The sequence below is a fragment of the Oryctolagus cuniculus genome, chromosome 1 (genome assembly GCF_964237555.1).
Source record: "Oryctolagus cuniculus chromosome 1, mOryCun1.1, whole genome shotgun sequence".
NCBI lineage: Eukaryota > Metazoa > Chordata > Mammalia > Lagomorpha > Leporidae > Oryctolagus > Oryctolagus cuniculus.
The window spans coordinates 140,668,868-140,695,937 of NC_091432.1; the positions used below are offsets into that span (position 1 = coordinate 140,668,868).

Here is a 27,070-nt window from a genome sequence, read left to right on the forward strand (position 1 = left end):
GCAGCCTTCTGAAAAAAAAAAAGGCTGGTAACCAGAAGGAAAGATATAAAAAGAACATGGTTGTCTACTGAGCTAAAGGAGAGCCTGATGCAGCCAAAAAGGGAGTCATCAAAGTTGAACAGAGCAAGAAAAAGGAAGATGAGGAAGATGAAGAGGAGGAGGAGGATGAAGACGATTATGAGTAAGTTGGTTTTAGTGCAACTTTTTCTTGTCTGTGAAGCATTTAACCACCCTGTGCACAACTTGCATCTTTTAAAGAAAAAGTTGAAATATAAGGCTGTGTAAGATCTGTTTTTAAACTGAACAGTGGCTTTTTTGTACAGTTAACACACTACAAAATGTGTCTTTAGATTGCCCTGTGCTGGTGGAATTTTCATAGCCACTAACCTTGCCTGGAACAGTACAGGGTTGTAGATTGGTGTGGAAATTTAGGGCAGATTGTTGTTGATCCACAGCACAAATTAGGTTTCTATGGGGACAGTAGTTTTTTCACCTTCAGTTTTCTCTGATACAGCTTATACAAGACAATTGTTCTGTTAACTGAAAACCACTCTACAATTGCAAAAAAAATTGCAGCTGCTGTTTTTTTTAACATTCTGAGTGCTTGTAAGAAAATGTTTTTTTTTTTTCAAGATTTATTTATGAGCCGGCGCCGTGGCTCAATAGGCTAATCCTCCACCTTGCGGCGCCGGCACACCGGGTTCTAGTCCCAGTTGGGGCGCCGGATTCTGTCCCGGTTGCCCCTCTTCCAGGCCAGCTCTCTGCTATGGCCAGGGAGTGCAGTGGAGGATGGCCCAGGTGCTTGGGCCCTGCACCCCATGGGAGACCAGGAAAAGCACCTGGCTCCTGGCTCCTGCCAGGATCAGCGCGGTGCGCCGGCTGCAGCGGCGGCCATTGGAGGGTGAACCAGCGGCAAAGGAAGACCTTTCTCTCTCTGTCTCTCTCTCTCACTGTCCACTCTGCCTGTCAAAAAAAAAAAAAAAAAAAAAAAAAAAAGATTTATTTATTTATTTGAAAGGCAGAGTTATGGAGGCAGAGGCAAAGAGAGAGAGAAAATCTTCCATCTACTGGTTCACTCCCCAAATGGCTGCAACGGCCAGAGGTGAGCCATAATCTACTGCTTTCCCAGGCCATAGCAGAGAGCTGGATTGGAAGTGGAGCAGCTGGGACTTGAACTGGCACCTAAGTAGGATGCTGGCACTGCAGACGGAGGCTTACCCACAGCGCTGGCCCCTTCTTTATATTTAAAAAGACTTAGAGACAAACTTCCAAAAAAAAGAATGTTACAATTAATTTGCAATTCAGTGTGTGCACGTGTAGTCAACACTAAGTTCAGATAACCAAGCCACATTCCTTTCTGCTAAAATGTAAAATATCAGGGGATATTTTGTCAGAGTAAGAGTTTTTCAAAAGAGGAAATTCAAATTGCCAACAGATACTTGAGAAAATGCTCAGGATCACTAGCCACCAGAGAAATGCAAACCAAAAGCACAATTAGATTTCACCTCACCCTAGTTAGAATGGCTCTCATACAGAAACTAACAAACCACAAATGCTGGCCAGGATGTGGAGAGAAGGGTATCCTAATCCACTTTTGGCGGGAATGTGAACTGGTACAGCCACTGTGGAGATACCTCACAGATATGAATATAGACCTACCATATGATCCAGCCATCCCACTCCTGGGAATTTTCCCAAACCAAATGAAATCAGCATATGAAAGAGTTACCTGTACCCCCATGTTCACTGCAGCACAATTCACAGCAGCTAAGATATGGAATCAACCCAGATGTCCATCAACTGTTGACTGGATAAAGAAGTTATGGTGTATATACACTATGGAGTACTAAAAAAAAAAAAAAAAAAAAAATCCTGTCTTTTGCAACAAGATGGATACAACTGGAAACTCGAAAGCATTATACTTAGTGAAATAAGCCAGTCCCCAAAAGACAGATATCGTATGTTTTTCCTGATCCAAGGCAACTAGTAGAATACCGGAAATGTAATATATTGGAGTCAAATAGGCATTTTGAGATTTGATGATTGTTTACAGCCCTTGTCTCTTCCATTGAGGAACAGTGTTTTTGTTTTTCTCTCTTCATGCTATTTATTGAACTCTTTCACATAGTGTAGGGCTAACTTATACGATCATTAAGTAAACTGAAAATAGATCTTTCTAAAGATTGAGTGGGAATGTGAGAAGGAGGAGGAAGAACAGTTGGAGCGTGGGCAGGAGGGAGGGTGGGGAAGTGTCACTATGTTCCTACAGCTGTATATATGAAATACATGAAACTTGTATAAAATAAAAATTTTAAAAAAGGAGGAAATCTGAATATAGACCTGCCCTATTTCCCAGCCATCCCACTCCTGGGAATTTACCCAAGGGAAGTAAAATCAGCATATGAAAGAGTTATCTGCACCCCCATGTTTATGCAGCTCAGTTCACAATAGCTAAGATGTGGAATCAATCCAAATGTCCTTCAGCTGAAGACTGGATAAAGTAATTATAGGATATGTACATTGTAGAATACTACACCACAGTAAAAAAAAAAAAAAAAAAATGGATTCCGGTCATTTGCAACAAAATGGATGCAACTGGAAAACATTGTACTTAGTGAAATAAGCCAGTCCCAAAAGGACAAACACCATATGTTCTCCTTGATCTGTGGTAACTAATAGAATATCTAAAAGGTAATCCAAAGAAATGAAATTGACACTTTGAGATGCAATGATTCTGAACAGCCTTTGTCTTGATTGCTGAGGAGCAGGTTTTTTTTTTAATACCATTTTTTAAAGATTTATTAATTTATTTGAAAGGCAAAGTTACAGAGAGGCAGAGATGGCAGGGGGAGGGGGGGACCTTCCATCCACCAGTTCACTCCCCAGATGGCCTCAACGGCCAGAGCTGTGCCCATCCGAAGCCAGGAGCCAGGAGCTTCCCCGGCCTCCCACGCAGGTGCAGGGCTCCAAGGACTCAGGCCATCTTCCACTGCTTTCCCAGACCACAGCAGGATCTGAATCTGAAGAGGAGCAGCCAGGACTTGAACCAGCACCCATACAGGATGCCGGCACTGCAGGAGCAGCTTTACCCGCTGTGCCACAGCGTCAGCCCCCCATGCTATTTGTGTAAGGTTAATCTTATGTGTATAAAGTTAATTGAAAATAGATCTTTGTAAAAAATAATGACAATAGGAGAGGGAGCAGGAAGAAGGGTGGGAGTGTGGGTGGGAGAGAGGACAGATTGGAAAGAATTACAACTTTCCTAAGTTTGTATATGAAATGCATGTTGGTGGCCCACATGAGCATGTTGCCTGATGATGTCATAGCCCTCCTGGTTTGTGTAAGCACACCCCATGATGTACATGGTGCTAGGTCGAACAGTGGCCCCAAACAGATGTAAAACCCAGTCCAGACCCAGAGTTGACCCAAACTTTATCGTTTCTCTTTAAGACTGGGCCATGAAATGTTTTTTTTTTTCTTTGCCTTGTTGGAAAGATCCTCGGGGATTCACAACGGTCAGTTCAAGTTCGTTCTTGGTTTCCTTGGCTGACCTGGTGAGAATGACACACCCCTGCTTGTTTCGGAGGCTCTGTAACTTGCAAGACTCTTCTTTCCCAGGATCGTGTTTGATACGCAGAACAACCCTACAGGTGAACATTCTTATTTTCCAGGTGAGGGAAATGTTCAACCATGTGAAATGGTGTTTACACTAATATGGCTAAGAAGTGATGGGGGGATAAGAGTGGATGGAACCCGTGGGACCTGTAATTTCATTGCATGAGTCTGTGGAACACACCACATGAGCTGGGAGGCATTAAAATCAGGAGGGGTGGGGTGCCACGTGTGATTACGTGTGCTTGCCCAAATGCGTGCACCCTTGCTTTCTGGTGTTCATCTGTGTGTGTCAGTATTCAGTAAAGTTTCTTTCAGTCGCCTGTACCTGTGCTATCCAGGGAAAGGCATGCTAAGCCAAGCACACGCAGCCAGCCAGAACATTTGGGCATTTTCTTTCAAAGCCTCACTTCCAGTTTGAAAAAACACTTCTTGGTGATAAAAGATTAACTCTGTAAAGATTTTATTCATTACTGCATCTACATGAGTGGACACTTTTCAAATGATCACTGCATATATTCGAGAGTTTCGGAATATTTTCCAATTTGTACACACTCCTTGAACATTTGGCTCTTACACACATTTGGCTATTAAAGAACTCTACTGGAATGCTTCTACCCAGCATAATGGAAAAGGGGGAGGGGTCTTTGGAACTGGTTATATTTGGGGTATAGTCAGTCACTCACTGTGTGATGCTAGGCAAATTCACTTCTCTGAATTCTGCTTTTCATAGCCTTTGAAGTGGGATTTTTAAATGCCATCTTCCCTGATTGTTATGAAAATGAAAATGAGATCCAGCACTAGGTACAGACACAGGCACTTCTGTTTGTGGATATGGAATTTAAAAGATAAATGTTGGGGGAAAAAATCTCAAAACTCATCCATGTAAGGCATCTTAAAAAAAACTCATGAAAATACATCTTATGAAAAAACTATGCATGGATTCCAAAAATGTTTGTGCCCAAATTATCTTTTAACTCCAATATTCCACAAACTTTTTGAAGTACAATTGTAGAAGCCACTCAGTAAACCTCCCTCCCCTTTCCCCCCACTGCAGCTCTGCCCCCAGCCATTAGCATTGGTCTGCCTACTTCCCCGTGCTTACAGGCACCGGCTCCTGTCGACTCCCCTTGTGAAATAATTTCTTCCCTCAGTAAGCAAGACAATCTTCTAAGCGCCCACAGAGAGCTCCCGAGGAGAAAGCTCAGTAGGAGCATCTTCTTCATTATTTAAGGAGTGTTTCTTAGGAAGGAAGAGCACAGGATGTGGGAAGAGGCATGCCCAAGCTGGGGACGCATCCTGCATTTCAAAGACGGCGTAGCTAAATATGAAACGAGGGAGACGTGGCCGACTGAGGTGGATCCCACAGGGTACCTGACTGCTCTGCTCGACTGCGGGTTATTAATAAATTGTGATTTCGGCATTCACTGAAATCACTCATCGAACATTTATGTGGGGGATGTGAGCATCTGGGGCCACCAAGTGTGGCCTCTGCTTCCTACCGGAGCTTGCAGAGCCCTGAGCTGAACAAGTCAGCGTGGAGACTCCACATATGCTCCACATCCTAAGCAAACACGATACAAGAGAATGTAGACTTACTCTAGGGCTAATTTGGGGACCATTATCCTCATTTTCACTTCCTGAAAAGATTTTGAAGCACAAAAAGCCTCATTTTAAGCTAGAAGCTCCCTGAATACCCTTTCAAATGTGGTTTGATTATGCACATTTTAAACACATATCCATACTATATGTTTACATAGAACTTGTAATTGTGGGACATGCTGGTGGCAGAATAATGGAGAGGAGCAGCAGCCCCTACAACACCACAGGATCACCTGGGCTCCCCTGACTGCCAGGGCAGCGGGCGCCCTCCCACACGAGCCACTGCTGCCATGCCCAGGGCTCCCCTGGCCTGCTGTCTCCTGGCCTGTGGTCAGCAGCGTGCTCTGTGCCCTGACCCAGGCTCAGGAAATAGATGTGCTGGCTTCTGGGTGGAGGCGGGCAGGGATACTGCTGCCCGGCCAAGGACCCTCCCATGAACACTTTGCAGAGACTGTCCTCAACTGCCCCAATAACATGGCCCCCTTCCTCCCCTCCCAGGGCCCTTCCGGCCCATGTGGGGCACAGGTCTATCTCAGGAATTATTGGATGGTCATGACCCTGGCCTCTGACTCAGGCCTCACAGGAGGAGCATTGGGAAACAGACCCAATGTCCTTAACCCAGCATTTTATTAGACTTTAACAAGCAAGGGGCTGCTGGAGGCCCACTCTTGCTGCCCCCATGCCATGGTCGTTTAGAAGCTCTCAGAGCCTCAGGCCACTAACCTGGTCTTTTAGTGCAAGCCCAGGCTCCAGGGGGGTGCCTGAGACTGGGTCCAAGCTCAGGACAAGCCAAGGCTACTCGGACGTAGTGCTATTAGTTACCAAGAACAGGGAGCCCTGTCCAGTGTGGGGGCTGCCATGCAGAGGCTGGGCAGGCCACTAGCCACCCTCGGCTGGCAGCAAAGTGAGTTCACTGTCCAGTCCACTGACCCGCACGTGTCCAGCTGCTCTGTGGAAGAGGAGGCAATGCAGCTAACAGGATGTGCAGGGACTTGGGCCAGAGGGCCTAGTCTTTTCCCTTCCCCTACAGGCCCCTGAAGTTCACTGTTGCCTGAGGCTCATGGGCCTCTAAAGGGTATGTCCTCAGCCTGAGCACTGGCCTGCAGCAGCCCGGGTGAGGCCTGGTCCCAGGAGTCCCAGGGCAGACCTGGAAGAGTGCCTGATCATTTTTGCCCTCAGGGGACCAGCAGTCTGTGGCTTCCAGGTGTGCCACAAGGTTATAGTAGGAAGCCCACACTGATGGGCGTTGCGCAGCCTCTGAGCTGTCCTAGGTCAGGGGGAGGAAGGCCAGACCTGGAAGCACGGAGGCCCCCAGAGAGAGAGGTTTGGGGTCTAGGGCTCCTCCAAGAGTATCTCAACAATAGTGGACTCCATGGGCACAAGCCGGGCTTCTCTCTTGGTTCACATGGTGTCTTTCAGGTTTGGAAGGGCCCTGGAGCCTCTGCTGGACTTCGCCCTCTGCGGCCAGCATAATGTTGCTTCCAGAGTCAACTCGAGGGTGCACAGAGGAGCCAACAGTGACACAGCTCGCCTGGCCCGTCAGCTGTCCCAGTCGGGAGAAGCAGGTTGGGAGCACAGAGAGGCCTGGGGTGGTTTCTGCATTTCCAGTCATCTGTGGGCGAGGTGCTATCCCCCAGGGCTGCTGGGAAATCCACTGGGTCCTTTTGTACCTCTGGAGTGTGGGGAGGCAAACCTGGTGAGGCCGGGCCTCCAGGTACACAAGAACCAGGCGCAGGGGCCTGCCGGGCAGTTGCTCTTGTTTTCCTGAAAGGAAAGCGAACTTGGTCAGCCTTGGGCCTGGATTCCTGGGATCCTCAAGGCCCTACCTGGCCCTCCTGGTCTGACACGGAGGACAACCCCTCCCTCACCCCAGCAGGCCGCTCATCCCAGAGGGAAGTATGTATGCAGCCTGGGCCGTGGGAGCTGTTGGGGCACCTCACAGTGCTGCTGGGATGGGCTGGCTCCAGGCTTCCTCTTTCTTCCCCGAGGCTACGTGGCTTCAATACGAGAATTCAGCTGGTCTCCACCTGCCACCTAATCCACCTATCACCCAACATGGGGGCTGCTGAGGTGTGAATATCTGAGTGTGTTGGAACTTTGGTGATAGGAAGAGGTGGGAATCATGGATGGGGGAGTGCTCTTCTCAGTGGTGGATGGGGGGGCCCTGGTGCTGGCTGCCCTTCCAGCTCCCCCCTCCCACCCTGTGAGGACACAGGGCATCCCCTTCACCTTGGAAGCAGAGTCAGGTCCAGTGCCTGGACCCTGCACTGCCAGCCTCCAGAATTGTGAGGAATCAGTTTCTGTTCTTTGGGAAGGCCCAGTGCCATGTGTTTTATATCATCGTCCGTGGACGGAGACAGGGCCTCTCTCCATGACAGGGTCCAGCCAGGGGATGTCTCTGGAGCTGAGGTTCCCTCCACTCCAGGGGCTATGCACTCCAGGCCGGGACTGGACCCTTCCCACACTCAGCTTTACTCTGGGTTCTGCCCCAGGGCCTGGATGATCTGTCTCTGCCCTCCCAGACCACAGACGGGCTGAGGGCAGCTTGGTGGCCATGGGAGGGTAGGAGTATGCTCAGTGGACTTTTGTCACATCCTTTCTGCCCCACCTTTGTGGCCTCTGCACCCAGATAGCCGCTGGCTTTGTCCATGCGCAGAAGGTGGAACACCCTCAGTGTCCTCTGAGTGTCCTGAGGAGAGTACATGCCCAGGCCCTGTGCTGGGGTCAGCCAGGAAAGCACTGCCTTGTGGGGAGTGGGGGGGGGGGGACGGACATGGACTCCCTTCAGCCCACAGGGGCTCCCAGGATGCACCAGACTCTGGGTCCAGCAGACCCTGAGCTGCAACTCCCTTCCAGGACTGCCACACTCAAGGGAGGGCCCTGTCTCCAGCCCCAGGGCTCCAGAAAGCCTAGGACTCAGATCTGACCTCCTGACCAGTGTCGACTTAGGGGCCAGGGTAGTTGATGGGGAAGCTCCCCAAGGGATGTCTGGGAAACTGGCAGTTTGGCATCCAGGCTGGGATTTCTGAAGCTTCCTGAACAGGAGGAGGAGGAGAAGGGCCATAGGCAAAGTTGCTACTGCCGAGCCCCCAGAGGAGGAACAGGGAGGGGACCTGGACGCAGCAGGAGGTACTTGATCCTCTGAAGTTCAGCCTCGGAGGCCTGAGGCTCACCCTCTGCCGTGGGACATCCGGCCTGCCTCCCCAGCAGGGTTTCCCCTTGAGCCTGTTTGGGGGTGGGGGCAAGGGTGGGCACGGCTCTCCTAGAGGGAATCCAGCCTCACCGTGCTGGGCCCTGTGGCCAGGAGCTTCCCTACGCACCACTACCACATCAGTGAAGCAGTGGTCAAGCCACTTCTGAGTGTAGCTCTAAGCAGACACTCCCTGGCCACCCTAAGGGAAGGGACATAGGGGGCCTGGGGCCCATGGCCTGCAGACTTCCCTGTTCCAGACCCACCTACATAACCCCACACAAAAGGCCAAGCACTCAGTGGCTGGTGCATCATCACCCTGCTGCGTGAATGCCTGGGTGGCCACACCCCCTTCACCTGCACAACCCCTGGCTGCCTGTGTCCTGCTCCCTGTGGCCTCCCTAGGATACGGAAGAGAAAGCAAACTCCAGAGCCTTTGGCAGAGCTCACACCATGAGAAAGGCCCCCGCCAGGCCCTGACCTCTCATCAGCCCCAGGAAGGCTTGGGACCCCAATCGACTCACCTCCTGTGGGACTCAGAACCTCTGGGAAGGAAGAGAGAGGTCACTGTGTTCACCAGCTGGGAGAGTGAACAGAGGGGAGGCAGAAGAGTCACCTGGACAAGGAAGCGGCCCAAGGGCTGTGGGTTCAGGGCACAGAGGGCAAGCACAGGGCACTGCAGGGAGACAGAGGGTCTGACTCAGCAGAGAGATGTCCTCTGCCATCCCTGACTCCTACAGGGCCTCCCAAAGGGCAATCTGCTTGGACACTGAAGAGCCAGTGGGGCATGAGGTGCAGTCACTTGGGCAGCGTGGGCGCCACCCAGCCACCTACCCTGCACTGCACGTCTGTGGTTTGTCATCAGCTGGGCCAGAGCCCAGGGCACGTCTTCTTCCCCTGGGACCATGGGGAGCATGGCCGCCAGCCGGTTCATGTCTGTCCTGAAACCCACCTCCTGCAAGAGACAAGGACGTTGTGAAAGGGCATTGCCTGGCAGGGCTCACCTCAGCCAGTGTCCCACTGGCCTCACCTGGGAAGGCTGGCCTCCCACAAGCGGTGACACGGCTTCTTCTCAGAACTGGTGGCCAGGCCCAGGGAGACCATTAGCCCAGCCCCACCCCACCGCCCCCAGCCCTTCATGGCTAAGTTTACCCTAGAGAGGCCCCCTTGCCCCTGACTTGGAGCTCTGTGACGCAAGGCAGCCTGGGAATGGGAGCGCCACCCTGGAAACTCAGGGTGTCCAGGAGCTTTTGAAATGAGGCTCGCTGCCTGGGGAAGAGGAAAGAAGGGGCTTTTGGTTTCCTGCTGAGGCTGTGTGTTCCATTTTGCCTAAACCAATGCCGACAGCACCAGAGGCCCAAGCTAAATTAGCCGCCAGGGAGCAATGGGGGCTGAGACTTCTGCATGTTTCTGAAATTCTTCACTAAAACCTTATACAGGGACATGCCCACGTCTCAGGGGTACACCTTGGTGCATTTTTATTTTCATTCTGGTAGATTTTTTTCTTTTTTTGCACACACAGACATGCAGTCTATAGGATCTGCAGGTCCAGGGGTTTGAACCACTGTGGAGTCTCCCAGCCTCAAATCAGTCCTCAGGTCATTCAGCACATGAAAGAGCTATCTGTACCCCATTTCTATAGCAGCTGATACACACACACACACACACACACATATATATATATACATACACGCTATGGAATACTACTCAGCCATAAAAACAATGATGCCCCTTAACGAAACAAACAGACTCAAAATATAAATATTATGTTTTCTCTGATTTGTGCTAACTGATACAGAGAGTACAAAACACATAATGTACTGACATGAAACTGACATCAGGAGATCTGAGGAGTATTTCTAGCCCTGTCCTGCACAACAGTGGTCTTCCTACTTTCTAATTCTTGAGTTCTTTATTTAGTGGAGGATTAAGCCTATGATTACAAAGTAAATTCAAAGCATGTTTAATTCAAAAATTAAAAGAAAAAACTAGAAAGGAAGGCAGAGGGAGGAGGGGTGGTGGGAAATAGTGCTTAAAATTGTATACATGAAGTACATAAAATCAGTTCTTTTTATATAAATAAAATTTTAAAACATCTTAGCAGGACAATTGTCATTAAGGCAGATACCAATTTGGGGAATAAATAACCAAGGCCAGCGGGCAAGGTCTGTCAGTGCATCTCCTTTCACAACTTCAGGTTTATAAAACTGTAAGATTCTCATGCCCTCATATCAGGATTACCTGAAACAAATGAAATACCTGTTTTCTTCTATTTTGGCAGCTCATAACCATAACTGGGTAGATGTCAAACATCTGTTGATGTCTGACAAAAGATGAATATTGGGAGCCAGTGCTGTGGCATAGCGGGTAAAGCCACCGCTTGCAGTGCCAGCATCCCATATGGGTGCTGGTTCGAGTCCCGGCTGCTCCACTTCCGATCCAGCTCTCTGCTATGGCCTGGGAAAGCAGTGGATGATGGCCCAAGTCCTTGGGCCCCTGCACCCACATGGGAGACCTGGAAGAAGCTCCTGACTCCTGGCTTCGGATCAGCCCAACTCCGGTCATTGACACCATTTGGGGAGTGAACCAGTAGATGGAAGACCTCTCTCTCTCTGTCTCTCCCTCTCTCTGTCTGTAACTCTACCTCTCAAAATAAATAAAATAAATCTTTAGAAAAAAAGATGAGTGATGATAGAGGGGGCTACAACAGAGGCTGCAGATGCTCTGCTAGATTCAGTCACCCTTACCTCTGACCCCAGTTGAGACATGGATGACCCAGCTGAGAGGGTCTTTATCAAACACTATTGAGATCGAACTTTTTTAAAAAGATTTATTTGAGAGGTAGAGTTACAGACAGGAGAGGGAGAGACAGAGAGAGGTCTTGCATCTGCTGGTTCACTCCCCAGATGGCTGCAACGACTAGAGCTAGCCCAATCCAGGTCTCCCACATGGATGCAGGGGCCCAAGTGCATTGGTCCGTCTTCCACTGCTTTCCCAGGCCACAGCAGAGAGCTGGATCGGAAGAGGAGCAGCAGGGACTAGAACCAGCACCCATATGGGATGTCGGCACCACAGGTAGATGATTAACCTACTGTGCCACAGTGCCGGTCCCAAGATTGAACTTTAATAGGAGTTTACAAGCAATTTCCATAGCAATGTAGCTTTAAGAATGTGCAGGGGGCCGGCGCCACGGCTCACTAGGCTAATCCTCCACCTTGCGGCGCCAGCACACCGGGTTCTAGTCCCGGTCAGGGTGCCGGATTCTGTCCCGGTTGCCCCTCTTCCAAGCCAGCTCTCTGCTGTGGCCAGGGAGTGCAGTGGAGGATGGCCCAAGTGCTTGGGCCCTGCACCCCATGGGAGACCAGGAGAAGCACCTGGCTCCTGCCATCGGATTAGCGCGGTGCGCCGGCCATTGGAGGGTGAACCAACGGCAAAGGAAGACCTTTCTCTCTCTCTCTCTCTCTCACTGTCCACTCTGCCTGTCAAAAAATAAAAATTAAAAAAAAAAAAAAAGAAAAAAAAGAATGTGCAGGGGCCGGCGCCGCGGCTCACTAGGCTAATCCTCCACCTTGCGGCGCCGGCACACCGGGTTCTAGTCCCAGTCGGGGCGCCAGATTCTGTCCTGGTTGCCCCTCTTCCAGTCCAGCTCTCTGCTGTGGCCAGGGAGTGCAGTGGAGGATGGCCCAAGTCCTTGGGCCCTGCACCCCATGGGAGACCAGGAGAAGTACCTGGCTCCTGCCTTCGGATCAGTGTGGTGTGCCGGCCACAGCGCGCCAACCGCGGCGGCCATTGGAGGGTGAACCAACGGCAAAGGAAGACATTTCTCTCTGTCTCCCTCTCTCTCACTGTCCACTCTGTCAAAAAAAAAAAAAAAAAAAAAAAAAAAAAAGAATGTGCAGGAAGCATGGCTGGAACCACACGAGGATCCCTGTGAATTTGTGAGAAGAATTAAGCTGTGGACAATATGCTAACATGGGTCTGATGTTAGTACGTGGGTCTGATGACTCTGCAAACTAAATTTGCTTATGAAATCTTACTGCACAGAGGGTCCCGGAAATCCAATAGATACCAAAACAAAGTGGAAGGGTTCTGGTTGTTCCCGCATCTCACTGAGTAGAAATCACTTTCAAGGTTTTCAAGAACAGCGATGAGGCAGAAGGAACATAAGAAGACGAGGCGCCATGCACCATGCCATCTGCAGCGTTGAAAGGGGAGATGAAGAAGCGGGAAGAGACTTGAATTGTAAGGGGCCAAGGGAGACCCTCCAAAGGGGAATACCGAGAAAAAAATATGCTAAGGTGGGTCCCGGACCACGTGCCTACTGCAAGCAGGAAGGCCAGTGGATAAAGGATCTCCCAAGGTTGGAAAAGAAAACGGGAGAGGAGGGTGAGCAGGAAAAGGCGTTATTAATGCCTGAGTGTGCACAGGGCCAGGAATGAGGACCCAGGAAGTCCAATGAGGGAAGCAGGCTCCATGTCCATTCCCCCAGGAAACACTCTCCGTGGAACCCGTCCGCATTTTCAGTCCTGAATGCTAGGTTGACTGCGTTAATTAGGGCAAGCTCCACCTGCGGTGGGCATGCACCACTGCAGTGACGATGCTGCTGGAGGTGCCTGCACCCCACATCAGGGCCGAGGTTTGAGTCCTGGCTCCACTCCTGATCCCAGCGTCCTACTAATGCATACCTGGTGGGCAAGCAGCTGGGTCCCTGTCACCCACATGGGAGACCCAGGTGATTCCCCTTCCTTTCTTCCTTCCTTCCTTCCTTCCTTCCTTCCTTCCTTCCTTCCTTCCTTCCTTCCTTCCTTCCTTCCTTTTCTCTTTTTGATTTTATTTAGTGTGGGGAGCAACCCGGACTGGACTGAGTTACTGGAATTAAGACTTATTCTATGCATCTGCTCTCCCACAATATGGCGCTGGGAGAGGAGAAAACAGCTTCTACGCAGCTGCCTCCAGTTCAACCAATAAACTGTAGGACCTACTCCTGATTAGAGGAGAGCAGCGTACTCGGCGTGTGGGCAGCCGAGTTAGGATTGGCGGAGGAGGACTATAAAGGAGGAGAGAGACGGCATTCACCAGGAACATCTAAGGGGAACATCTGAAGGAACACCTGTGCAGCCCCCCAGAGAGCCGGCCGGCGGTGTGCCGCTCCCCTGCGGAAGTGGGGAATGTGGCCAGGGGGAACTGCCCTTCCACGGAGGTGGAAGGGATAGTAGCCAACCCGGGAAGAACCAGCAGCAAACCCGGGGAGGGCCGAGCAGACGAAAGAACAGTGCAGGGTCCTGTGTCGTTCCTCCATGAAGACGGGGAGCGACATAATGGTGCCGTGACTCGGATATGAAGCCCAGGCAGGGTTTAGTGTCGTTCCTCCATGAAGAGGGGGAGCGACATGATGGTGCCGTGACTCGGATATGAAGCCTAGTCAGGGTTTAGTGTCGTTCCTCCACGAAGAGGGGGAGCGACATAATGGTGCCGTGACTCGGATAGGAAACTTAGGAGGGAAGAAACGGGAAGAAGTGGAAAATACCGGAGAGAGAGACTAGCAAAGAGCCTAGGTGCCGGAAGAAGCTATTGAAAGCCTAGGTATAGACTTGGATACGGACTGTGGGAAAGAAGTTAGGATTGAAAGCGAAAGTGAAAGCTTTCATAGACTCGGATGCGGACTATGGCGGGGAAGTTAGGAGATTGAAAGCGAAAGTGAAACCTGGAGGAGGCTTGGACTCGGATACGGACTGTGGGGAGAAGCCAGGAGAAATGAGAGGAATATTGTTGGAAGAAAACTTAAGGAAACATACCGGGTAGAGAGGAATGTTGGGGAGGATGAAGCCGCGAGTGCAGGCCAAGGCGGAGACATAAGCCACCTTGGAATTCTTCAAGTCACCCCGGGGAGCAAGAGGCGAAGATCTGGAACCAGAGGCAGAGACGTGGGCCGCCAGGTTGAAATTCGCCAGGTTAGTCCGGGGAACTTGGACTGAATGCCGGTGGTGGCGGAAACATTCGCGGAAGCCGCCGCGTGCAGAGAGAGCACGGGGCGTGAATAGATAGGGAACGCGGGGCTGGCGCGAGGCTGTGGTGCGGGCGCGAAGTGCGTGGAGACCGCGGAGCGTGCGCGCAGAGCCGGGAACCCGCCGGCGGGGCGAGGCGCCGGGAAGCCGCGCGGAGCCGTGAAGCTGCCGCGGGGCGAGGTGCCGAGAAGCAGCCTCGGGGCGAGCGCCGCCGGGAAGCCGCAGGGATAAGAGAAACAGAAGTCTAGAAGTAAAATGAGAGAAATAGGAATGCTGGAAGATAGAAGTAAAATGGGAGAAATAGGAATGCCCGGAGATAGAGAAATAGAGAAATAGAAAGGCCTCCCCTCAACATGGCAATGAGAAAGCTTGGATTCGGTCTGCCTGATTAGGGAGGCGGTGAGCACCTGCGGGCGGCTAGCAGCTTATGCGCCGCAGGTCACCGAAAACAGGCACGTTATCAACACCAATAAGTCACCCTATAACATGGCAATGAGAGAGCTTGGATTCGGTCTGCCTGATTAGGGCGGTAAGCACCAGCAAGCAGCTCGACCAGAGTATGAGCTGCAGGTCACCGAAGATAGGCACGAACCAACACTAATAAGTCTCCCCCACAATACGGCAATGAGAAGGCCTGGATTCGGTTTGCCTGATTGTTAGGGCTTGTAAGCCCCTGCAGGCAGAGCAGAGCATGCGCTGCGGGGCACCGAACACAGGCACGCATCAGCGCCTAAAAACCTCCTCACAATATGGCGAAGAGAGGACCCGGATTCGGTTTGCCTGATTGATAGGACTTGTAAGAACCTGTGGCAACTCTAGCAAGCAGAGCAGAGTGTGTGCCGCGGGGCACCGAAGACAGGCGCGTATCAACGCCAAAAAATAAAAAGAAAGGGGGATCTGTGGGGAGCAACCCGGACTGGACTGAGTTACTGGAATTAAGACTTATTCTATGCATCTGCTCTCCCACAATATGGCGCTGGGAGAGGAGAAAACAGCTTCTACGCAGCTGCCTCCAGTTCAACCAATAAACTGTAGGACCTACTCCTGATTAGAGGAGAGCAGCGTACTCGGCGTGTGGGCAGCCGAGTTAGGATTGGCGGAGGAGGACTATAAAGGAGGAGAGAGACGGCATTCACCAGGAACATCTAAGGGGAACATCTGAAGGAACACCTGTGCAGCCCCCCAGAGAGCCGGCCGGCGGTGTGCCGCTCCCCTGCGGAAGTGGGGAATGTGGCCAGGGGGAACTGCCCTTCCACGGAGGTGGAAGGGATAGTAGCCAACCCGGGAAGAACCAGCAGCAAACCCGGGGAGGGCCGAGCAGACGAAAGAACAGTGCAGGGTCCTGTGTCGTTCCTCCATGAAGACGGGGAGCGACAATTTAGGGGCTGGCACTGTGGCACAGCAGGTCAATGCCCTGGCCTGAAACTCCAGCATCTCATATGGGCACCGGTTCGATTCCCAGCTGCTCCACTTTCTATCCAGCTCTCTGTTGTGGCCTGGGAAAGCAGTAGAAGAGATGACCCAAGCCCTTGGGTCTCTGCACCCACATAGGAGACTTGGAATAAACTCCTGGCTCCTGGCTTTGGATTGGCACACCTCCAACCACTGCAGCCAAATGGGGAGTGAACTAGCAGGTGGAAGACCTCTCTCTCTCTCTCTCTCTCTCTCTGCCTCTCCTCTCTCTGTGTAACTCTGACTTTCAAATAAATAAATGAACCTTTAAAAAATATTCTATTTATTTATTTGAGAGGTACAGTCACAAACCGTGAGTGGGAGAGACAGACAAAAAGGTCTTCCATCTGCTGGTTTGCTCCCCAAATGGCCACAATGGCCACAGCTAGGCATACCCAAAGCCAGGATCCAGGAGCTTCTTCTGGTCTCCCACGTGGGTGCAGGGGCCCAAGGACTTGTGCCATCCTCCACTCCTTTCCCAGGCCACAGCAGAGAGCTGGATCGGAAGAGGAGTAGCTGGAACTAGAACCAGTTCCCATATAGGATGCCTGCACCTCAGGCAGAGGATTAACCTACTGCACCACAGCACCAGTTCTTCTCTCTGCCTTTCAAAATGAAAGTGGGGGAAAAAACTTGGTGTAGAGGAATATAGATTCACCCAGGATGTTTTAAACAAGATTTTATTTATTTGAGAGGCAGTGAGAGAGAAAGAGAGACACATATGGGTCTCCCATATGGGTGCAGGGGCCCAAGCACTTGGGCCATCACCTGCTGCTTTCCCAGGCACACTAGCAGGGAGCTGGATCAGAAGCAGAGCAGATGGGATTTAAACTAGCACTTGAATTTGGGACGCTGGCATCACAGTAGCGGCTCAATCTTCTGTGCAACAGTGCCAGCCCCGCATCCAGGATTTAAGGACTATAAAACAAGCAGTAGGGGGCTGGCGCTGTGGCGCAGTAGGTTAATCCTCTGCTTGTGGCACCAGCATCCCATATGGGCGCCGGTTCAAATCCTGGCTGCTCTACTTCTGATCCATCTCTCTGCTATGTCCTGGGAAAGCAGTGGAAGATGGCCCAAGTCCTTGGGCCCCTGCACCCACGTGGGAGACCTGGAAGAAGCTCCTGGCTCCTGGCTTTGGATCAGCGCAGCTCCAGCTGTTGCAGCCAATTGGGTAGTGAACCAGCGGATGGAAGACCTCTCTCTCTGTCTTTCTCTCTCTCTCTGTCTGTAACTCTATCTCTCAAATAAATAAATAAAATATTAGGAAAAAAAACAAGTAGTGGAAGACATCCACCCAGTGGCATCTCATCCTGACTCCCTGTGACCACCTGATCTGGGGCTTTTACCGGTTGCCTATGTTGGACTTGAAGGATTCATTCTTCTGTGTGCACTGGAGCCCAGCATCACAAGAGTTATTTGCTCTGTGAATGGCAGAACCCAGAGACTTCCACTAGGGAAAGATACTGCAGGACTGCATTGCAGCAAGGAGTTTTACAATCCCCCCACCTTGTGTGGGCAAATGCTGGCCGCCATTTGAGAGAACCATGGCTCCAGGAGGGGCACTGCCTTGGCGTGTGGACAATCTCCTGAGAGCCAGCACGACTCTTGACCATTCAGAAAAAAACACCGCGACCACACTAAGTCACATGGCTGAATGAGGCTCTAAAATACCCCAGACGAAAACTCAAATTCCCCAGCCCTTGGTGAACTATCACAACTTTGGATGGACCAAAGACAAGCGGCACCTACTCCCACATAGATGGGAATCAGTAACTCAGGCAGCTGTCCCTCAACCCAAAACACCATTTGCCAGGGCTTGGGCGAATGAGCAGCTTCTTCCATGTCTGGATACACAGCTGTGTGAAGCCCTGCGGGGGAGGGGGGCCCACTACAGTGCCCACAGCACACTGCAGGGTGCCACTACTGGAGCAAAAGCGTGGCTGCGGGCTCAGTTTGGGCCACCCAGGGCAACACCAGGCTCTCCAAATGCCCCACAGAGAACAACTGTCTTTCTCAAACCCAGCCAGCCTGCTCCCTGTCCCGTCTGCACAGCCCGCGCGTGACCTGCTTGCAAATCACTGAACAACGGTGTTGCCACAGAGCAGACCTGACAGACGCGCCTTGGGAGGAGCCACGCTCAGCGATGTCCACGGGTGGAAGTCGTTTCATTGACCAGGAGGAGCGAAACTCTGCCTGTGCGCGTGGCAGCCCCCAAAGCAGAAGCACTGCCACCACTTAAAAGCTGAGACCCGTAATTCTAACTCGTGCTCTCCTTCTTGGAGAAGGTGGGAGAGAACATCTACACAGATCCTAAATATGCTTTCTCTGCAAACGCATGTGCACACAGAACTACGTGGAAAGGGGTTTGCTGACTTCTAAAAGAAGGATGCCCAAGCAATCTGGAAGCTCCTGGGCACGGGCCACCGGCCTAAGGAGGTCAGAATCGTGCACTTCATGGAGGCCAAGCAGCCAAACTGTTTCCCAAGGGAATGATAAGGCTGACTAAGAAACAGAGACCGTTGCCAGAACAAAAAGCCCCTGGCCGTGGCCCTGGCCGTGGCCCTGGCCATGAATCCTAGAAGGGTTCTGACCAGATTCAACCCCAGTTACTCTCTGGGGTACCGGAAGAGGCCCCGAGGGTGAGAATTCAACTCTGCGTGTGTAGATCCTGGGACCTGCAGGTGGATAACCAAGGAATGGTTCTGGTATCTGAACACTGGGTGGGGGATGTCGCTGGACTCACACTCTCGAACACCTGCTTATGGTGAGATGCAACCCCCCAGTGAGTCCACAAATATAAATGGGAACTAATAAGCAAAGAACTAACCCAAGAGTCGTACGAAACTGAACAGTTTGTGCTAACAATTACTCTGAATCCAGGCCTCGCCTGCAGATGGGAATACAGGCTGGAGGGTGAGGGGTCAGGAGAGGACTGGCAGAGAGGTTTCAGTAGCGTCACAGGCGAGTGCGATCTTTGCCAGTCCTGGAAGACAGTTTCACTGGATGTGGTGGAGGCAGACACACCTGCCACTCAGAAAGAGCATCTGAAGTGGCAAAGGTGTTGTTGAGGAAAACCATCCCTGGGCTCAGTTCTCCAGTCCCCATTGAGTGACGTCACTTTGAGGGTGGCTCTGGAGGTGGCCAAGCACTTGATGAGAATCCGACAGCATTTGTCCGGCTCCTGGAGATCGCCATCCGCAGCGGGGATGAAACAACCAATCACGCTTGGAAGAAAACAACAGCCTAACTTGCCAACAGCCCACTCCACTTGGGACACACTGTTCCCAGCTGTACTGCTTGGAATTAGGGGAGCTCCACGAAGCCAGCTTCAACTGGCTCCCCATGAACTACATGGAAGGTCCTTCCTGGGCTGTGGGTGCTGGGGTCTGACATCTGAACTAAACACAAAGGAATCAGATATGTTCAGGTATAAACCCACTCTGGGACTACTTCTCAATGCCATGCATTCATTGCTTCTAATAGAATGCTGCCCCACACATGTTCCCCTCCGTGGTGCAAAACTGGGAAACCGGGTACTCCATAAACCTGGAAGGCAGCTCAGCCTGAGAATCATCTCCAACTCACATGAGTGGGACACTACTGAGTGTTACCTGTATTTCTTTCATTCATCTGTTAACCACACTTGTATCAGGTTGGGATCTGACCCAACCACGAATTCTACAGAACCTGGTGCCGTCTGCAGAGGTCCCAGGTAGAGTCACAGTGACACCTAGTGGCCATAGCCAGTATTCATTGAATTAGGACCTGGACTTAAAACTGGATTTAAAGAACATTAAACTAACACGTAATGTCAGATTTTTGCTGTTCTTATTACTCCACAGTATTTGATGCAATATTAACTCAATCTATTATATATTCAGTTCTTTGTTTATATTATTTATTTAACCCATTTACTTGCAAATGTGTAGTGATTAATCAGACTTGATATCCATTTTAAAAGGTTGCATGGGTTATGCACTGCATATTAAAATGTAATTTTAAGTACTTTCTTACTGTGTTAAAAGATATTGTGGAACCTACAAACTATTACACTGGATTCCAATTTGCACCAAGGATAGAATTAGAAATATATATCTTGTATTATAACTTTCTGATTATTCCTTTATCCTTAGCAGTCACAATACACTAATTTATTTCATTGTTTTCTGGACCCTCACTTATGCAGGGAGAAATAATCCTAAGATCAGAATTTCTCAAACTTTGACCACCCCAGGAGACCTATCCGTGTGTTGGATTTGTCTACCCTAAGCCATATTCTGTACATGACCACAATGACCTAATGTCATCCCAATATAAAATCTTACTAACTCCCCTCCTTGAGAGCTAGTTACAATAAAATCACACACACACACACACACACACACAGTCACTTCCACAGTAAAGCTAGCAAATGTGTACAGAGGACCCCTCTTCGCTTCTTCCTACCACTTTTCTCTGTGGCTAAGCTTTGGGAACTTAGCTATCCTACCCCTAGACCTAACTGCTGCACTGTAGGCTTTGCCAATCCTCCCCTTCCTTACCCGTCCTGACCGGAAGTCTATTATTCTAAGGAAAAGAAAGAAAAGAAAGACATGGATTATCCTAGCCTCACTAGGCAGAGTCAGAGGTGTGCTATTTTCCCCATTTCCCAAGTGAGTGAGTGCCAGGTACGCTCTGATAGCAACAACTCACACTTTGACCTGTCCTTGTGACTTTTCGCAATGTCTCAGGGGCCCTTGGTGCAATGGCAGGATGTATGTTTGTCTGTGGGGTTAGTGACGGGGTTTCTCAACGTCCACTGAGCTGCACAAGTAGGGGAGGCGCTTGCTCCTTGAGTGTCACTCAGCCTCTGAGAAGCTCTTCCAAACCACTCCATATGTCACAAAAGACTGCTTATGTGCCTGGATATCAGAAGCACGGATTCTGTACAGGGCTGGCAGGTGAGCATGTGTTTATACATGTATCCATCACCTGGAAATAATGGCAAATCAAAGAGTCCCGGCTATCGTGGCACAACGAAATGAAACAAAGGTCACTATATTTCCATAGGCAATACCCAGCTCAACAAGGCGGCGTCTGTGTTGTAACCAGTCCCTGTTGTGGTAGGGGTGTCAATGCTGCAGCAGGGGTGGAAACACACAAGTAAGAAGCATTAGAGAAGAGGCCGCTTGGTTACAACAAAATTCTCCAAAAAGCCCCAAATGTAGGGAACTGACTTTCTTCCCTGCTCTGTTGGAAGCCTCAGGGAATTAAATCCATACTAGGAGTACTCAGTTAAGCGGAACTGGCAATCTCAGCAATCTTGCTAGTTATCCAGCTAACAACAAAGTGTTGTGACAAGGCTGCTGAGTCCAGTTCTAACGCGGCAATGCAGAACCCAGGGCTGGAACCAGGGACGCAGGAATTCTTTGCAATGAATGTGCACAGTTTCATTTCTTCCCGTGCTGAAAGATCAGCATGGCCACTTCTCAGCGGCTGCAGCTGGCGTGCTTCTTGCCCGCATCCTCCTCAGGACGGAGGAGCAGCAAAGAACGGGCAGAGTAAAACCAAACAGAAATGCCTCCTCGCTGAGGCCACTGAGCTTCGCTTCATCGGTGGAACTTCAGTCCCTCGGAATGTGGGGACTGCGTTAGGCAACAGTGGCTAAGGAGGTGGATGCTGCTGGAACAAAGGAAAAGCACGTTGAGTGAAAGCAGCCTGGACCATTTTCCTCACACAGAACTATTTGATGGGGAGCAAACAAGCAGGCAGCCACCTAGGTCCCAGTGAGCTGGAAGTCCCTGCAAGCTCCATTGTGATGCTATCCCTCTGCGTGTCAATCAAAGGCACCCGTTTTTCCCAGGATGCCCCGTGTCTCATCTAGGACCAAGAAGCGGAATTGCCATGAGGATACATGGATATTAAACAAGATTCTCACACATGCAGAGCCACCCACTCCCGCCCTCATAAAAGAAGCCAAAAATCGGGGAGAGTTTGCTTTTTGCCATGGACTCTCTCTCACCACAGACCACAGCAGGAAGCGCTGTTCAGGTACTCTCTCTCTCTCGCTCGCTCTTCTCTCTCCTCCTTCTTCTCTCTGTTCAGGCAAGTCTCTGGCCACTCATGATGGAGATGTCTCCATGTGGAGCAGCACATGTCAACACATAAACATATTTTCCCTCTCGATGCTAAATCCCATTCCTATTCTACACGTATAGAAATGTCTACACTTCAGAATTATTCTCTGTGTGAGACAAGCGCCTGGAAAAAGATTAGAGTGCTCATGCCCATGCCATAATTGGTGAGCCATAATTGGAACAGGACTGACCGCCACCTCCCAAAATGGCAGTGGGTAGGTGAATTTAAATCTCTCCGCTTCATGAGTTTCCTAACAACTTATAAACACTTTGAAATCCCTCTCCCTCTAGCTGTCTCAGAGTTTTGGGCAGGCCTCTGAAAATGCAAATCTGGGGGGCTGACATTGTGGCACAGCTGGGAAAGCTGCCTCCCGGCACCAGCATCCCATACGGGCTCCAGTTCGTGTCCTGAATGCCCCACTTCTGACCCAGCTCCCAGCTAAGGTGCCTGGGAAAAGCAGCAGAAGGTGGCCCAAGTGCTTGGACCCTTGCCACCAACTTGGGAGACCTGGAAGAAGCTCCTGGCTCCTGGCTTCAGCCTGGCTCAAACCTTGGCTGTTGCAGCCTATCTGGGGAGTAAAACAGTAGGTGGAAGATCTCTCTGTCTCTGCCTGTCTCTCTGTAACTCTTTCAAATAAATAAATCTTTTAAAGACACAAATCTGGTTGGTCCTGTTTTCATGCTAATAGCAGCCATGCAGCAGCAGGAGCAGGTTGCTACTGATAAGGGGATGCTGATGGTGACACAGACACAAAGGATGCTGGCTCTTGGCCACCCACTCGTGGCGCATGAGTGCCCACAGTCTGGCCTCAGTGTGTTTCTAGAGTTAGCACCCAACACAGGACACATTGGCTCTCGGCGCTGAGCCCCTACAATTGGATTGCACATGGCTTTAGCTTCATTGCAGATTCTGAGTCAAGTCTTCATGTTTGTCTTCCGGTATGACTTCATTAACTCCGCCCCTTTGCCTAATGGGAGGAAGAGGACCTTCCATTGTAGTGGTGGTTCCTCGCCGGGAGGACAAGGGTGGAACTTCCTCTTCTGGTCTAAGATGGACAGGCCCCATTCATGGTGGCACAGGCTGGTCATGCACTGTCTCTCGTCTGGACTCGCTTATGGATGTGGCCTCTGCTAGCCAGCTGGGGCTTGGCACTCTATCACCAAGCCGCCCATCCCTCCCTGCAGGGGTCAGCTTTGAGAAATTCAAATACTGCAGTTATTCAGCTCCAACACACTTGCACACAGGTCCCATCCCTGGGAGTAGACTCCAAGCATGTGGCTCAATGCCCCTGGAAATCAAGGGACCTAGGTGTGGTGATGCAAACCCCTCAAGATATTTGGGGCACTGGACTTCAGGGTTCAGTCTGAACTCTGAACAGCAGCTTCAGCTTCAGACACATTGTGAATGCTGGTATCTCCCTGAGAATAGACCCCCGGGCATGGGTTCAATGCCCTCTAGAAGTTAGAAGCCCTGCCTTCACTTATATTTGGGGTGTTGGAAAAGGCCCTGAGATACACATCTCACACATGGGTCAATTTCCTCTTTGGGTTCACCTAGAACCTTAGGTGTGGTGACACCTAAGGTATGGTGATGTCCCCTGGAGGCCAGGAGCCCCAGATACAGAGATTAGAAGGCCCCAGAAATATCTGGAGGCACTGGACATCTGTATCTTAGGTCTGAGGCAATATCCCAGATCTAGATCCACCTGCAGGGAGTCCTAAAGTGGGCTGGAATCTACGGGGAGCCCTACCTTGCAGGGCAAAAATAGATCTTGGGATGCCAGATGTCAGAGCACATTGAATTCAGGTCACTGGCTTACACATCACTGGGCCCAGAGATCACCACGCCTATGGCTGAGTACAACCACCTTTGAGAAGCCGCAGTGGGAACACACGCATAGCCAGAGTCTGTCGCCCTTCTTCGTGATATTACTCAAGGATAACTCAAATGTAACTCATCCTTCACGGGTCCACCTCGGGGCTCTAGCGAAAGGACGAAGCTCACTTCAGCAACCCCGGGGTGCGGCTATCTTGAATAAGAAGGACAGTCCGCAAGAGGGGCGGGCAAAGCTTGCATCCTACTGTGCACAACCAAGCTCGCCGAGTGACGCGTTGCACCTTGTCCCCTCTCACAGGTCCCTTCCCTCGCCCCGCACGTCTCTCTTCTCTGACCTCTGGCCCCTGTCCAGGCTCTCCCCAGATCTCCACCCCGGTTCCACTGCACACCATTTAAACGTCTCGCAAGGTCAACAGTTTCGGATTCCCACCCACACAAAGGTCCCGCCTCAGGACCTCCTTTGCAGGGAAGTGGAGCAGCCAGGCGGAGTGATTGTCAAAAATATGGCTGGAGAGTAATGGCTTAAAATAGCACTTTTCTCTGGCAGATAATAAAATGTGAAAATGAAATACCGGAATACAACGGAGATTGGAAAAGTTGGAAAGCCAGGAGCATCTGTCCATGTTTATGGTTACTCACAAAATGTCACACGAAGCCAAGCTGTGACAGCTTAACATTTTTAAAGTTGCTTTCACACACCTCGGTCAAGAAAGCTCCGCTCCTGTGGGTGCCATAATTTTGGTTCAGGTTTCTTTCCTGAAACACTATAAGTATCAACTTTAAGAAGTCCAGTGTTTTCCAAACTTTCACAAATTGGGGTCCACAGGGTCTTCTATGATATCTAAGAGACTTCTTAGTTACATTCTAACTTTAAGACCAGAAATTCTGATATTTCATTGTGAAGAAAGCAAGGGAAGATCATAGACAATTTGGGACAGCTTCTTCAGGACCCCTCATACATACAGTAATAATCACTGGTAATTATATCTTTGATCATTATTAATCATGTATCAAAGAGATAGTAATTGAAATTCTGATCAGAGAGAACCAGATCATAATTAATACTCAACTGTATATGAGTTTAACTTTGCTCACGCTCATTTCCCTTCTTCTAAACACTCTCCCACTCATTGTCACAGAAGATCCAGAAAAACCATCTTCTGACATAGTTTTTATCAGGCCATGGTTTTGATTCAGAATCTGCAATGATTCCCACATTTCCTCAACCAAATGTTGCTGTAAGAGAAAAGTAGCCTGTCTCTTGTCTTGGCTCAGACACACGACCACATGTACATCATGCTGTAAGCTTGCGGAAGGCCCATGATGCAGAGTTCTTCCTCGCACCCTCCGTAGAATCAAGCCCGGAAATGCACACATAGCCAGGATAAGAAGTGAGTATTTGCCATAGCTATCACCAGGACTTAGCTCTACCTTCTCCACGCCAACACCTGCTTTCCTTTTCCCTTTGTATCCTAAAATAGAAAAGGAAGCGCAGGGTAGTAGCTAACGTGGCTAACGCAGTAAGAGCGGATACACAACCTGTGGGCGAATTGTCTTCTAAAAAGCAGGAACACAGGACCAAGTTTTAGACTTTGCAACAGTTTTCCAAGATGAAATTTGAAAGCAGCATAGAAACTCAGGTGTCTATCATAATGCATTGGCTAAATAAACCACGTTCATTCATACAATGGAAAACTGCAGAATTGCAAGGTTTTCTTTTTCTAATTGAACACATTGGTGATTCAAAAAGCAGTGGGCAATGAGAGCTTTTATTTAGCATTTTACTGTCACCTTCATCATGTTTTGAATTTATTGCCAATGTTATTAAAGTTTTACCACTACTCTGACCCTGTTTTCCATTTCAGATGCATAATTTCCTCACCTTATGGAAGTTTTCATTCATTCTTACATAAATAATTTCTCAGATATCCTTTAGGGATCTTCCAGATAGAGGATTGGATAGCTTTGTTCTCTTTTTATCTTATTATCTGGTAAATTATATTATGTTATTTATTGTACCGTATTTTTACTGTACTACACTTTTAATTTAAAAATAGCATTTGGTTGGTTCAGAAATTGACAAACCAAATAGTAGGAAAGAGTGTCTAAAATCAGACACAGAACCATAGTAAAATTGAGATTATAATAAAATTGATATTAATTGTATAGCAAAATCATTAAACACAGACGAGACTATGGTTCATTATTAATAAATTCTCGATGTACGAATTATTTTAAAAAATGAAACTATGAAAGTACCAGTAGAAACTTAGCAAATTTGAGGGGATTTAAGTTTTGCTTAGTGAGAAATACCTTTCTAATCTACAAAGCTGGTGCACTTAGTTACCAAAGAATTTGAATTTTTTCCAACACAAAGCACACTAAAACGAAGCCAAACAGCCGGGGACATACATGTGGCGCTCACACCCTTGCCCGGCGTCTCTGGAGGGCAGTCGGGGTCTTCCTCGGTGTGGGACCACGGTTCTGGTCCCCACGCCCCCGCGCACCGTCAGCACGGTCCTTAGTCTCAAAATAGCACCTTCTCCTGCAGCGTCCCTGGGCACAGACTGCACCTGCGCGCCCACCTTGGCTTAACTCTTGGGGAGGCCAGCAGCGCCGTGGTGCGCAGGCCGAGCAGCTGGGAGCCGCCTTCCCTTTGCAGCCCGCCAGGGTGTGGCGGTGCAGCTACGCAGCGGCGCTCCCCAACGGCCCCAACCGTCCACCGCCTTGAGCTGTTGGTGGCTTCGAAATCGCGTGCGTGGCCTTGGCGTGAAGCCGCTTGGCGCACGGCCCCTGGTGCGCGCCGCCGCCTCTGCTTGGAGAAGAAATAAAAAAATAAAAATGTAAAATTAAGTATCTACTGCTCGTGTTAGACCACCCTCCCGCCTCACGCTCTAGTGAGTGGAGGGCGCTAATGTAACGGTTCCAGAGTTTTGCATTTGCCGGTGAACTGGACCTCAATTTGTTTTTCAGGTGGTCAGTATCTGTGTGCACAAGATTACCCAGGCTTCCTAAGACGCTCAAAGGGAGACTCCTCCTGAGACCGCTGTTCCTGAGACAGTTGTCTATGGCCTGGAGATGTGGTAGAATTCATCACCCACATCATCTGAGCCGGGTGTTTTCTGAACGGTTTTAATGATTTCCTTTCTTTTCTGGTTAAAGGACACTCCCAGCTATGTGTTTCCTCTTGTGTCAGTTTTGGCAAACTTTGTGTTCTAGAAAGTTGTCCATTTTCCATAAATGTTCAAATCTACTA

At 50.0% G+C, this 27,070-nt stretch overlaps 2 long non-coding RNA genes across 5 annotated transcripts; one reads left to right on the plus strand and one right to left on the minus strand.

The window, feature by feature from the left end:
* Positions 1-994: 994 nt before the first annotated feature.
* On the minus strand, positions 995-26,532 carry LOC103348587 (uncharacterized). Of its 4 annotated transcripts, XR_007920023.2 has the most exons (4): positions 26,227-26,532; positions 9,239-9,359; positions 8,929-8,984; positions 995-6,978 (listed from the first exon to the last, which is right to left on the minus strand). It is a non-coding gene; the product is annotated as an uncharacterized lncRNA (long non-coding RNA). The 4 variants fall into 4 exon arrangements; XR_516930.4 differs by lacking the exon at positions 8,929-8,984 and having other exon boundaries at positions 26,227-26,520; XR_007920021.2 differs by having other exon boundaries at positions 8,929-9,359; positions 26,227-26,411.
* On the plus strand, positions 26,428-27,070 carry LOC127491364 (uncharacterized). The gene is made up of 2 exons (XR_007920024.2): positions 26,428-26,657; positions 26,788-27,070. It is a non-coding gene; the product is annotated as an uncharacterized lncRNA (long non-coding RNA).